Raw genomic sequence first — 15664 nt, forward strand, 5'->3', positions numbered from 1 at the left:
GACAACTATTTATTCTCAACAATATCTTTCACTTCCATCGACTAATAACAATGAAACAATGAATGGAACAACTGAATGAACTGAATAACTAACACTAAAACCACCAGGTAGTTATAGCGTGAAAATGACAGCGTATATGAGAAAAGCATACACATACAACATACAACTACAGCGCACACAGCAAACCGCACATAGCGCATGTAGCGTATACTACGTCGTAATCATCAGCGGTACGGCGGAGTCGGCATACAGCTGCATTGAAACGAACACAATGTCACAAGCGAGAAGGCCTTTCACTCTCGAGAACCTGTCGTTTCACAACAGGGTCCATTGCTCTTCGTTATGTATGTTCGAGATATGTCTCATGTGGTGAGACCATACGGTGTTACCCCAACACAGTTTGCAGATGACATCTCATTACAAGCCACTGCCGAGACAGCGACAATTGTTGCTCAGCGACTGTCCAGTGCAGTACAACACCTGTCTGACTGGCTACGACAGCGTGGCTTAATTCTGAATGAAGCGAAAACACAAATCCTGCCAATCCCTCCTCACAGAGCACCACCCTTTGCCCTACGCGTGACATGCAATAGTCAAGATCTGCCGGTGGTACCATCGGCCAAGTATCTAGGCTTACATTTTGACACGTCAATGTGCTGGCAGACAATGGTTCAACGTGTTGCTATCACGGTTTCTGCTAAAATAGCTGTGCTGCATCTTTACCCCTCTCCTGTCGTATCTGTTACTTCAAATGCTTTGTGCTGCCTGAGTTTCTGTATGCATCCAATGCCTATGCCCATATCTATCTGTTCACCAGGAGCTTCGTCTGGAAAGGCTCTTCAAGCGCGCACTGCGTGCTGTATGTAAAGTGCCCCCATGGACCCCCCACTGTTACGCTGCTTGAGCGTGTACATATCTGTCCCTTGCACGCTACCATTCAACTTAACTTGCTCTGCTTTATATGGCGTTGTCTAAATTTTTCAGGAAGTAGATTGTTTGAAACTTTTTTCGACCTCTTCCGTCACGAAGAACTCGAGGAGGCAACAGTAACCTGCAGTAACCTGCTTATCTTCCCTGCAGCTGCATATGCAAATTCTACCAAATTGGTGACACATGCTGGCGCAGTTCTCTGGAATTCCCTCCATGCGGATATCTGAGGCATCACCAAACTGGCCACCTTCAAGTCGAGCGCTTTGCAACACATTCTTGCCTGCTTTTAGCTTTACGCCCATGTTTCTGTAGCTGTGCTGGAACTGCTCTATTTCGCCGCCACTATTTTACCATTAGCCATGTCTCCCCCCCCCCCCCCCCCTCCTTCACCCTACACAGTGGATCCATTGTTATTAGACATCTGCCTGTTTTGCTTTCTCCACTATCAAGAATACTACTACTACTACTTACCAATACAATCAGTTGCTAAGCAACAGCTGGTCATTACGATAATCATCAACCATCACTCATGCTGCAGGTATTCAGGACAGTGTGTCCAAGACCAACAGCAAGCCTTCATGCTCATAATACCTGCATCTACAAACAGTCATGCTCTAAGACCAAAGGTCAGCATTCATGCACTGAAACTCCCCAGCCAATAATCATGCTCCCATTCTGCGCACCCAATATTCATACCAGCAAACTGTGAAGTCAACTGTAATTCTCCTACAAGTACATATAGGTATTTACACAGAGGCAGAATTCTTACACCAGAACTGCGCAGTCGACAATCAGGCTCTGCTAGCACCACGCCCCCAGTCAACAAATTATTAGTGAAGTAGCTTATACATTGTATAAGCAGTCATCAGACAGCATGGTCTTAGACAACTGTGCATTATATAGTATGCTCGGATATACAGTCAACTTTGCGTATAACGACACTCGGCGGGGCATCAGAAAAGTGTCGTTATTTGCGAAGTGTCCTTATACCCGAAGTCTCATTACATTATGTATTACAGGTGATTTGGGCTTTGCCCTGGGCATGGAAATTCTGTCGCTATTGGCGAATTGTCGTTATATCCGCAGTCGTTATTAGCCAAGTAGACGGTATAGTCATCATTTCTGCTCCAATGCACACGCCACTGTATATCCAACATTCACGTTCCAATACTCACAACCAACATTCATACCGCCCTACCCAAACAGCCAACATCCATGCTCCGATATACGCACAGAAAACATTGCAGCTCCAAGCCTGCCTGCAAGCACTCCCATTGCAAGTCACACAGTCACTGTCACTATCATGTTCTACACATCACTGTAAGTGACAAAGACTGGCACAACACAATCATAATGTACATCAGTATACAATACACAGTCGTAGCCACTGACCATATCGTGTCAGCAGAAACATTATATGAAAACATTTTATAAGTTACACACACACACACACACACACACACACACACACACACACACACACACGCACGCACGCGCACGCACGCGCGCGCACACACGCACGCACGCACGCACCCACGCACACACACACACACACACACACACAGTGACCTTGTGACGCCCCATCGCCAGAGGCGATGATAGGCTTGATGAGCCAGGCAGAAATGCCGATGATGCTTGAGGTCGCCACTTCTGCGGAACGACCGTCCGCATGCGCAGCTGAACGGCTTGGCGAGTGGAGGAGCCGGGGGAGGGAGACGGTCACTGGAGATCTTCCGTCGCCAGGTGGGACGATCCTGTGCCATGGCCAACCAGTGTTGTTGAGGGATGTCCGCGTCATGCAGGTCGTCAGCAAGCACATCCCGCCACCGCTTCTTCGGTCCATGGTGGGGTCGTGTCGGCATCAACTCTCCGAAGAGAACTTTCTGAGGCATCCGCTCGGGGCTCATACGTGCAACGTGCTCAAGCCAGCGCAGACAATGCTCACGAAGCAGCACATTGATGTCGGCTGGCAGCCTCGCTCTGCGGGCAAGCTCGTTGCTGGTGAGGTGGTCCGATCGCTGAGTGGATCTGGACACGCCCAGTATAGCCCGGATCGAGGACCGGTGGAAGCGGTTGAGACGGCGGAGATGTGTAGCCTTAACAGCCCAGGTCTCTGCCCCGTAAAACAGCGTCGGCATGACAACAGCCTTTTATACAGTTCTCTTGATGTGAAGAGATAAGCCACGGCACTGGAAGATGGGCTTCTACAGCCTACCAAACAAGCGGGAAGTCTTGGCCGGTCTGGAGGTGACCTCCTTGTCCAAGGAGCCACCCGTGCTGAGAGTGCTGCCGAGATAGGTGAACTCCTGGACGAGGTCGATGTGATCGTCGTCACCGACGGTGGCGGATGCCGGCGGGGGATGGTGGAGATTCACTACCATTGCCTTGGTCTTCTGGATGCAGACCGTCAACCCCCACTGCGAAGCACATTCAATGAACTCGTTCGCCATGGTCTCGAGAAAGGGGAGCGACGTGGTGTACAAAGCTGCATCGTCGGCGAACTGCGATTCCGTTAGGCACGCTGGGCTGAGTCGGGACTTGGCTGTTCTGTCGCCCACCAACTTGCGGCCGACACGATACCGAAAATCAACGCCAGGAACTGAAGATGCGGTCCGCCACGTCGCAACTACTGCAGAGAAGTACAGGTTAAACAGTGCAGGCGCGAGTGTGCCGAAGTCCATTGCAGACGCTGAAAGACTCAGTCAGACACACACGCACACACGCACACACACACACACACACATGCACACACACACACACACACACACACACACACACACTGATTCAAACTCCTTCACATATTATACATGCACGCACACCCCCCCCCCCCCCCCCCCAACCCACCCACACGAAGTTGAACTTGGTGCTGTCTACCTAAGTAGGTATAGTATTATCAAGAGTACATAACCCCCCAGAGTGTGCAACGCCTGATCCAGCTCTGCATAGGGTCTTGGTCGAGCGTAATCGGATCTTTGCGTCATAATACCGTACACATATGAGAGGAACCCGGGGAGTCGCGGGTACTCTCGGATCAAAACAATGGTGCCCTGCCTCGAGACTGGCCTTGCGCTGGTATGGAGTGTACGCATGACATCAGAAGATTCGATTACGCTCGACCAAGACCCTATGCAGAGCTGGATCAGGCGTTGCACACTCTGGGGGTTATGTACTCTTGGTATTATACATTATTATGCTGTTGTGGTTTTGTTTTTGCCTCTTTTGCGTGTTTTTGCCTTTTTTTCTTTCTAGAATTTTGAGTTGAAGTTTTTTGGAACACTTGGGAAAAAATAATCATGGTGTTTCTTTTGCCCATAAAAGAGGCTGTAGACCCAACCACACGCACACCCAAGCACCCCCCTCCCCCCCCCCCCCCCCCCACACACACACCCAAGCACCCCCCCCCCCCCCCCCCCCACACACACACATGTACATCTCAGGCCTCAGACCTGCCCATCGCGGAAGCGATGATAGCGAACAGCTATGTTAGACATAGCAACTTGTGCTGGGATTACACCATTCAACAGCTTGCAAGGCTGATGAATTGACCGCCACTAATTTTAGCCTGGTATCCACCAGACAGCTGGTTGAAGTGGCTTATTCTGGCCAGTGAATCCCTATTTTTCATTTTTTTTTACATATACACGCCACACCACATACTCCGGCATACACGCCACACCACATACTCCGACATACACTGGTTACCACATGTACACACACACACACACACACACACACACACACACACACACACACACACACACACACACACACACACACACACACACACACACACACACACCATTGGACCATTGGACGCCCATCGCCGAAGGCGATGATAGCGATGCTACAGCAGAAGCCATAGCAGCTTGTGCTGGGATTGCACCATTCAACAACTTGCAAGGCTGAAGAATTGTCCGCCACTATTCAGCCTGGTCCACACCACACAGCTATGAAGTGGTTTTTTCTGGCCAGTGAATCCCTATTTTTTGGTCTTTTTTCATTTTTTTACACACACACACACACACGCACACACACACACACACACACACACACACACACACACAAATTAGTTGTTCTCTCTACCCATGTATAGAAACACGGACAATAAGACAATGCTCTCTTACCGGTAGATTCTATTCCAGGACTGCATACATGTACATCATTATCCTAATCACCCATTCCTACTCTGCTCTGTTTGCGTATAGCATCATGTGGATGAATGTCTGGTGATATGCACATAGTTAACTGCTACATCACACTCATAACGTATACACTGTAGCGTAGCTTACGCATGGTTGATCACACAGTGAGCAATGAGTCCTGGAGGCACGAAACCTACGTCACAATACCAGCCAAGTCGTCGATGAGTGTCCGCCTATGCGTGACCAGGCGCTAACTGATGTACAGCCTCACTACAGCCAGGTACCAGCCATCTACGTGAGTATTACCAGCCATGCGTCTACTAGGCGACGTGCGTAAATATAGATGATGGTGGAAAGAGAAGCATGACTGATTGCCGGTCTGATCTGAAGCCAAGATTAGAATAGAATTACTTTATATAGAAGAAGGAACGGACCAAAGGTTTACACCGCAGTATGCGTTGTTGTCCACTAACTTATTGCCAAGGATGATGTAGGGTCAGAACGTGTGGCATTTGCCACAATATGCACTGATGATACTGACATTCAACGCCCTGACGTTTGCCTCGATCACGTCTTGGATACCCTGACCAACACACTTCCAGCCGGTCATAAAAAAATTTTATGATTAAAATTCCATTCATTGAAAACACAAAAACTGTGAAAAAAAACTGAATTAGTTTTCGTCGCACACATGATGTCATTGCCTTGATAACTTTGACAGGATCTAGATCATAGTCTATTCATAGATGTGTCAATGAATAGCCATTGGCGGACTATGCTCGGCCAATCGTCAAATTATGCTTTTGATTATGCCACAATTATGCCAACAAATATGCTGAATTATGCTGAATTATGCTCGGCTCCACTATGTATTCACACTGTACATAGAGGATTGAGAAACCACGCATACACACACGGCCATGCCCTAAGCATAATTTTTGTCTAAACCGAAGGATTATGCCGACCTTACACGCTGGAATCCGTATAATATACGGATTCCAGCGTGTAAGGTCGGCATAATCATATGCCGGAGCATAATTTTTGGACGAAATCCCAAGACTATGCCAAATATTATGCCGGCATAATCCGCCAAGGGCTATGACAAGGAGTCGTAACTGGAGTATTTAAAAAAAACATCTGCAGGCTTTCTGACAAAGCTGTATTATGCCCCTAAGCATAATTTTTGTCTAAACCGAAAGATTATGCCGACGTTACACGTTGGAATCCGTATATTATGCCGGAGCATAATTCTTTTGACGAAATCCCAAGATTATGCCAAATATTATGCCGGCATAATCCACCAAGGGCTATCAATTTAAAATGAACCAGTGAGTCACTGACTCCATTCCAGGTAATCGGTAGTATTCGGTACCACTACAGTCGTCCCTCTCCAGGGACTAATACATGTGTTTCACGATGACAGCGTGAACAAGGCGGAGGACCCACAGTATAGGAAAACAGGTTTCCTGACTGAAACCATAAACTGGTTGGCGGGCCTGGTCTTGCGACAATTTGAACCACGAGATCAGGGAATAGTCCTATAATGCTCAAATAGAGTAATGAGTGTCTGAACAGTAGCATAGCCCATACGGTTCAAATGGGCACAGGATCGAGACCCTACCCGGCAACCGGTGTATGTTTGCAGTGAGCCTGGAGTAGTGTTTTCCCATACAGTGGGTAGTCCACCTTGTTCACACAGTCATCGTCAAACTTACATACTACAATCAGGTACGTGTAGTTACGAAGTTTGTGTTCAAACTGCACTACCCAGATCTGTTCATTTCCAACAGCAATGGCCGAACAGGAATGTCGTGAAATTATGACTCCATACCAGTAAAGAATGTTTCTCAGACCATTTTCAGTCACACACTGACTAAAGTGTTTGGTACTTTGTCGGCTCATCATCTCAACACAGATCCTAGTGAGAACAAAACTACTTATACGTACTGACGATGAAGGAACTTAGAGAACATTATCCAACAGGGAAATTTGGCCATGCTGCTGAGCGCAAGCTGCTGTTAGAATTATTAATCTGAGTCATTGACTATGATTGAGCCAGTCTCCGTCACGTGATATCATACACTGCGTTTCTGTGTTCTACGTAGCTTGTAAATGATAGCAATGATGATGTCCATGAATGTCACGTGACCACTCTTAGTCAATGTAGTGGTTGATTGTGTGACGATGAAGTTAGACAGTAATGTTGATGTGTAGCATAGCTTACATACAGTGAAGTCTGTATTTTACACTGCTGTTCATCTCATAGTGAACATTTGGGAAAATCTCAGACAAAACTGGCGTCTTTTTCTACACGTCATGTAAGAAGGAAATGATTTTCGAACGTGATCCGCTGCAAATGTGCTGGCTGTGCCTGTAGCTGGAGTCCCAATGTGTAGGTGGAACTACCAGATATGATACCGCACAGAGCTAGAGATGCACACTCCCATTGTACTGACATTGGGTATAGGCAAATCAGTATCCCTGTAACCGACCTGGGGCCATACCACCCTTCAGGAGCCGGCTCTGTATCTCAACACTGTGTATTCTATTGGTAAAAGTTTGCATTCTGAACTCAATGCCACTGGGTTGTTATGTTTAGTGTTATGTGTAATGACGTCACGACGATCGAAGGCAAAACTCTGTAGTAAAAGGTACAGTCTGAAGTCTTAAGTACAACGGTTTTGTTGTGTATTTATTTATTAGGACAGCCTTTTTCATTGGCACAAAAACACAATACATGTTGATTTTCAACACAATGGCACATTTTACATACATGTATAACAATTAATTAATCAAAGGAAGAAGAGAAGAAAACTGAGCCGGAAAGTACTATACTGTTTAACATACACAGGAGCAGATAAGTTTGATAGCAAAAAGCTATAGTACATGAAGTGAGATACGCATGGAAGTAACACCGTTAGTTAGCGGCCACTGCAATCTGATGGTGGATCAGCAGCCAGGACATGACGTCACTGCACCATGTGTAGGACTGGACTTGTCCGTTCTACATACAATGCAATGTTTGTTTATTCATTTGTTAAATTTGTTTGTTCGTTATGTTTATTTAACTTGTCACGTAAAAGGGTAACTGGGTCCAATGGTACAAAGACGAATACGGAAGAAAAGAAGCAAAGGGGAAAGGAAACACAAGGACAGGAACGGACAGAAGAATATCACAAAGCAAAATAGCCAAGGCTATAGAAGTACTCAGGAAATGACTGTTATGAAACCACAAGTTCTCAAATGTGAAAGGCCTTCTCGCTTGTGACATTGTGCTCGTTTCAATGCAGTTGTATCTCGACTTCGCCGTACCACTGATGATTACGACGTGGTATACGCTACATGCGCTATGTGCGGTTTGCTGTGTGCGCTGTAGTTGTATGTTGGATGTGTATGCTTTTCTCATAATTATTATACGCTGTCATTTTCACGCTATAACTACCTGGTGGTTTTAGTGTTAGTTGTTATTAGTCGATCGAAGTGAAATATACTGTTGAAGAGTAAATAGTTGTCCTCGTGCCGTGTGGTCGTTCGTTCCTGACTTTTAGAGAACCAGATGGGTTCACAACAATGACATAAATTGGTCACACCAACAACAACAACAACAACAACAACAACAACAACAACAACAACAACAACAACAACAACAACAACAACAACAACAACAACAACAACAACAACAACAACAACAACAACAACAACAACAACAACAACAACAACAACAACAACAACAACAACAACAACAACAACAACAACAACAACAACAACAACAACAACAACAACAACAACAACAACAACAACAACAACAACAACAACAACAACAACAACAACAACAACAACAACAACAACAACAACAACAACAGCAACAGCACTCCAACACACCATTTCACGTCAACACATAGTAGAGTACATAGTATTAGACCTGCCCTGTTGATCCACGATCAGCCAAATGTACAGTCTGTTGCTGAGTTGTACACCAGACCACACACAAGCAGCTACTACAGTGTCTACATTGTCAAGTTGCTCAGTGACGTCATGTCATTATGGTGACATGTGTTTGGCAACAACCAGTTATAAAGTAGAATTTTACGACAATCAGATTGACAACACCAACACCACCCTGGTCTGTATGGGACTGTACCCTAAGACATGATGTCATCAGCTCTTTGTCCGTGTTTGATGAGAAGAGCGTAGCATTCTGACGAGTAGGTTGTGGTGTACTTAGTAAAACAAATTAAAAAAATTGAATCGTGATTGGTTACAGGTAGTGTTGTTTAGGGGCCGTCCTGGTTTACCGATTGTTTTTACAAAACGAAAAGTTTTAGTATTTTTCAGCCCCCACCCACCCACCCACCTTTTCTGCAGGTAAAACGAATTCCAATAAAATATTGATGTCAATTTTCGACACCCAGAAGTAACTGGGCATTCTCCATCAGCATTCAATGATTATTTTCAAAACGAAACTCCATCAAACCCACCCACCCACAAACGAAAACATTTGGTTTTGAAAATATTATTGGTAACCTTGGACCGCCCCTTAGGCCTTGACGGATTATGCTAATATTTTCGTGAAATTATGCTTTTCGCATTGCTGAAAAAATCGCAGAATTATGCTATTTTTATGCTAAAAGTTATCATTATGCTCCCATATGCTGCAAATGCATAATGGTTCAGTGCAAAATATTAAACAGGGGAATTTTTTTGTAGAGGGCGTTGTACTGTAGTAGCAAAAGTCAACGGGGTCAACGCACCGTCCGACCTAGCTACGACCATCACTGATTGTAGTGGACTGGACATAGTCGTAAACCTACAACTTCCTAGTGCATCTACTTGTACTTGTACTTGTAGAATATGTACATGTACAACTGTATGGAATTTGATGCGAACAGGCGGATTATTACAATTTTATGCGATTCGTATGCAATTTGCCTCGAATTATGCGATTATTCGATTTTGGTAGGAATTATGCGAAAAATTATGCTAGCATAATCCGTCAAGGCCTAGTGTTGTTATGTGGTAATGGGGGAGGTCCACCCATTATGTGTGTATTCTACATGTGTGAATGTGATTCTTGTCACCAATGTAAACAACACCTGTTATGGTCTCGGTCTGTGCAGAGCGCGACGACATCGTGCAGACGGTAGGCCCAGACAGATCCTGCCGGCAATTCTGGCAAAATATCGAAGAATTTAAAGAGCGGAAAATGCCGGAAAAATCAGAGCAAAATATCGAGATGTTGGGTAAAATAGATGCCTGATACTTGGATTTCCTTGTTTCAGTAGGAAGTTTTTAAATTTTATTTTCATTATTTTTTGGTTTGGTGAGACTACCATGATAGGTATCCATTTACCTCTGGAGAATCCGTAAATAAACAAACAAACAAACACTGCCCAGGACGAGATCATGTGACCGAAATATCACTGGGATTCACTGTGGATCCACATGATTTTGCAAGAACTAAGGGACACGTGCGTGGAAATCCGTGTTGAGAAACCGACCCTGCGATTTTATGAAAAGTTGTACGGAATTGTACGGGAATTGGATAAAATACACGTTTTTCCGGAGCAAAATGGAGCAAAATATCGAGATTCTTGTGCCAGGCTCGGCAAAATATCGAAGATTTCGCATCAACCTTTTGCGGCAAGATATCGAGGCGAGCGGAGCAGAATCTGTCTGGGCCTAGCGCCTAGCAGACGTGCAGCATAATAATTTATCACGTGACAAACCACGACACAAGCGCACACGCAGTGCTGCGGACACGAGATGCCTGAGTTATCGCTAAGCTAAGGCACACAGCCACAAAGCTAAACCAGTATCAGTAATGTATGAGTAGATGGCCGTCCGTGGTCAGCCAGACGGTGAGCATTAGGCTTTTCCGGATGCTTGTGGCTCAATGTAGCTGAACCATCGGACCTTATTTGTCAGCTTGGATCACGTGATCCATCCAGCTGCCGCGTGCGGCAAACAGCACAAATAGCGCCAACTCTGGCCTGCGAGAGTTTGCTGCGACTAGCGCGCTAGCGCTCGTGACATACTACAAACGCGCTAGCCAGAATGCTTTGACTTTGATGGCTTTCAGTTTCAGCTTCTATTTTTTTGATAAGTAGCGCGCTCAGACCAGCTCGCTCACTCTTTTCTCTTCCATTTTTTAGGGTTTTGTTTGATAGACGAAGCTTAGGGTCTCTTTGGGTTTGCAACCCTTACCCTCCTGGAAAAAATCATAGTTGCTAGACTGCGACACTTCAGACCAGGTACTATTAGAGCCGCTAATGGACGACGAGCTATTTTCCGCTATCCGGAGCTCAAGCATTTGAGCCGCTAAATGGACTAGACTCCTGGGGTAAAGGATGCAGAGAATGAGGAGAAAACACTCGTATGGAGCAGGGAGTAGGTATTGTACTACTTCCTGGTATGGAGCACTGAGAAGCGGTAAGTCTTAGGGCAATTCTTAGCCAGTAATTACTTTCTCGCCATAATTATGTTCTCGTTTTTCGTGTCTTCTGTCAGTCCTAATATTCCCTCCTGAGTCCTCTTGCCAGACAGTATACTGCATGTGATAGTGTAATGCCAGTACACTAGCAGTACGACTACACTGTAGGCGAGAGTCCATAAGCCAGAGTGTGAAGCTCTCCATCTATGCAGCATAAACAAATTCATGACAAATTTCCTTTGCCTAAGGGCTGGGTTCCACTGCCGCTCCGCAGCACATCCACGGCATGAAACGTCATCATTATGAGCTGGTCCAGCGAGGCCGCGGCTCATCACCAGCTTTCGCTTCGCTGCTTGATACAAAAAATGCAAGCCGCGGTCACGGCTTGCATTGTTTCCCGCACTTAATTAATTGTTTTATACGGGGGAGTTTTAATTCGTTGCACAGGCCCGGCAGAACACGAGGATTTTTTGGGATTTCACGCGCGCGCAGGCAGGCTAAATGTCATCAAAAACGTCGAGCACGATCGCGGTACCGCGAATGGCGAGTGTCACTGGAACCGCGCCGCTCTGCTGCATGCAGCCAAGTACTGTGGAGCTGCGGAGCCGCAGTGGAACCCGGCCCTAACCAAACTTATAGCAATTTGAAAATGTTTGACAATTTTCATAAAAAAAACTTGACAACATTGTTCTTCTGTAGAGTGCCGCTGGCAACTCCATCGATGAACTCCATCAATGAGCGCAGGGATAAAGTTTAGAACCCCTTCGAGCGAGAACGTGTTTTCAAAAAGGAAGCACAAATATGCCGCGAAACTTTCCCTCTAGTATGGCCCCATCAAAGCCACTCGCTGACTACTTACCAGTAAAATGGGGTTGGACGGTTGTCAGATTAGCTGACATTTTTCAGCCAACACAACCATAAGCAGTTGTCAACTCTCAAGACTAAAAGAGCTTGCGAAGAAAGTGAGAAACCTTGGCTATGAAAGCACATGAAGCGTCAGAACAAAATCGAGCAAACTTGGACCTAGATTACCAGTGTCTGCTCCAGGGCCGGGTCAGTGGCCCTGTTCGTGAGTACAGGTCCTCCCTCGTTAGTAGATAATCTCTGGGCCATCGAAAAAGTTATCTAATAACGAGACTTATCTTGTAGCAGGACTTGCAGCTAAAGGTGAAATAGGCACTACTTCGTACTTACCGGGGCTACCCTCGATACAACATAAATTATCGATGCTTCAACTCGTTATAAGATAATTGAAAATCTCCAAGTTACTCCAACATAACTCTTCCTTGAATGCAAAGGATCGTCCATATTCACGAATACATAGACATAATACGTTTCCTCTTTCTGCTTTATCCTACGTGTTTTGGCCTTGGTCCTGCATGGTCAATATTATCTTATACTGAGGGTTTGGCACTCCAGGGACCTGGGCAAAGGGTCGTTATAACGGATTTTATGTAATAACGGATTATGTTGTAACCGGACCTGTGAACAGTTGTATAGACCACGTTTCGCCAGGTGATTTCAGATTTCTATTTACTAACTGGGTTTATGTACTAACCGGACTCGTTATAATGAGGGAGGACCTGTACTTGGACCTTTTGGAAAAAGAACACTGGGTTGCCTGCGACCCGGTTGGAAGTCCTGTCGAGTCTATATTATTTTATACTTCGAGGGGTATACCGCCACTGACAGGCTGCATACGCGTGCAGATGCGTGCGGCCAGAGTGCCCAGTGCGAGTACGTTCATACAATGGTCATTATAGCAATAAAAACTGCTTTATGGCAGTTTTCTAAAAAAGGTTATTGTGTTCTAGTCCATGGACCCCGTCTAAAAAGTAAGAAATTAACGAAATGTGATAGCCGAAAATTAAAATTTCCCACAAAACCTCACAATAATCACAACACTTGAAATGCTGCTTTCGACACTAAACTTGTACTGCACCAACAATTGGCAACATGCAGTCATGCATGCATAGGAAAGAGGATCACGAGGGGAAAAGGTCTTCTACATGTACATGTAGCTTTTTATTCTGTGTGTAATTATTGTGAGGTTTTGTGTGAAATTTTAATTTTCGGCTATCACATTTCGTTAATTTCTTACTTTTTAGACGGGGTCCATGGACTAGAACACAATAACTTTTTTTAGAAAACTGCCATAAAGCAGTTTTTATTGCTATAATTTCTTTTGTTTTTTCTGTCACCAATCAATGGAATGCCCTATATCAAGAGTCCATAACCCCCCAGAGTGTGCAACTCCAGGTTGGGGTCTGGCGCAACGAAATCCAAACATTGCGTCATCCGGTCCATAGTCAAGCATGGGCGGATGGGGCCATGTGCTTATCTGGTACATCCGCTACTCACTACATGACGTATGAAGTTTGGATTTCGTTGCGGCACTGATTTGTGCTGAGAAGGATCACGAGTTGCACACTCTGGGGGGTTATGGACTCTTGCCTATATCAATATGTACATGTAAATGATGGCCTTCACATCATATCAAGAGTGCATTATGGACTCTTGATCATATCAATACCGTATTATACACATTGATGTGCAAGCCTTTTCTTGCAGAAAATTGCACTAGCATGTTCTTCTGCGGGGAAACATGTGAGTAGTGGTGGTCCGTGGTGATACGTTTTTTAAATTATTTTTATACGGACATCATTCTGACCATGTTGCTGTAGCAGAATTTCATGACTCTGTCATAAAATTGTCTTGCCTTTCAGATATTTCAGATTTCCCCACCTTCGATCAGATATATTTGAGAAATGTAACCAGGTGCGTATCGCAGATGTTTTTGTTGATTCTGTGCTTATAATGGTTTATAATCATGGGTTATCGTGATAAGGTCATCCTGCATCATATTGCACTGAAATCGTAATCCTGTTGATGTCGATACAACTTTTGGAAGTAGTTCAATGACTTCAAACTGTTAGTCCACGATTTTCTAAAACAACACAGCAAAGGAGGAACAATAAACATGTATTAAAATGTAAACAAATACATTGCTGAGTCCGACACCTCGTTCCAACAACTACACTGATCCTGAGGATTATTATTATTATTATTTTATTTATTTTACTAGGGATAAAAGGGGCAAGGCCATGGTTGGAGGCACTGAGAGATAAACAAGGCACTCCATAATAATAAAATCTTACACATCTTTTGGTGAGTATTAATGATATCCAGTCGAACCTCTTTAGGACGAACACCAAGGGACCGATGGTATTTATTCTGTGAGTATGTCTTAACCTATTTTATAACCAGTGAATACAATTATTTCTCCAATAGACATACGAATAGATTTCTTCTACAGCGAAAGATTCTAAGCCACACCAACTCATTGACTCGTCTCGTATGAAACAAATGAGTCACTAGAGAGGTTCTGCAAAACGAAAATGCGTACAAACTTTCGTTCTACGTCATGAAGTGCGAAACTTCGCACGAACTTTCGCAACTTTGGACGCGAAACTTGCAGGGAACGCGAAATGAACTGTCGTACACACTTTCGTGACATCGGGTTATGGCGTACGTGCACTTGGCCCGCGAAAACTACGAAAATGTGCAGAACGCAAAGTTCGTGCAAAAATTCGTACACACTTTCGCAAGGACTGTCGCGAAACTTCGTTCGAACTTTCGTTTTGCAGAACCTCTCTACTGATCGTTTCTTTAGCAACATGACGGCAACTGAAACAGCAACAGAGAAAGTACGATACATGGAGAGCACATTCTTGCAGGTACTACAAACAGTTTGCAAATCGTAATTCTTGCTTTGGCGGCACGAAACTTTATTTGGGGCAGTGCAATCTCGGCGGTACTCACAAATAATAAATCAAACAGCCCAGACTCGAGTAAACAAATCCAATCATACAAGAACGAGATCTTCACGAGACGAGACTGCACCCATTCATTGCATTGGCTTGTTTCGTATGAAGCAAACAAGTTTACTGAACCTCTCCACAATGGAGATTTTCCCTGATATGCGAATTTATTTTGCAAACTCGGTCAATGGGTCCTTGAACCGTTCCCTCCAGATTGGGAAATGCCAACGATAGTATGCCACTGACCAGTGCCTTACTTGTAACGTACCAATGTACAATGAATACATGAGTATTTCGACAACACATCTAACATAAGCCTTACCGTCAAGAAGGTGAACTCG

At 44.8% G+C, this 15664-nt stretch overlaps 1 long non-coding RNA gene across 2 annotated transcripts; it reads right to left on the reverse strand.

Annotated features, from left to right (window-relative positions):
• Positions 1-2178: 2178 nt before the first annotated feature.
• LOC135825722 (uncharacterized) lies at positions 2179-5670 on the reverse strand. Of its 2 annotated transcripts, XR_010555120.1 has the most exons (3): positions 5546-5644; positions 5220-5456; positions 2179-3619 (listed from the first exon to the last, which is right to left on the reverse strand). It is a non-coding gene; the product is annotated as an uncharacterized LOC135825722 (long non-coding RNA). The 2 variants fall into 2 exon arrangements; XR_010555119.1 differs by having other exon boundaries at positions 5220-5670.
• Positions 5671-15664: the final 9994 nt, after the last annotated feature.

Source organism: Sycon ciliatum, chromosome 10, assembly GCF_964019385.1.
Source record: "Sycon ciliatum chromosome 10, ocSycCili1.1, whole genome shotgun sequence".
In the NCBI taxonomy this organism is placed as follows: Eukaryota; Metazoa; Porifera; class Calcarea; order Leucosolenida; family Sycettidae; genus Sycon; species Sycon ciliatum.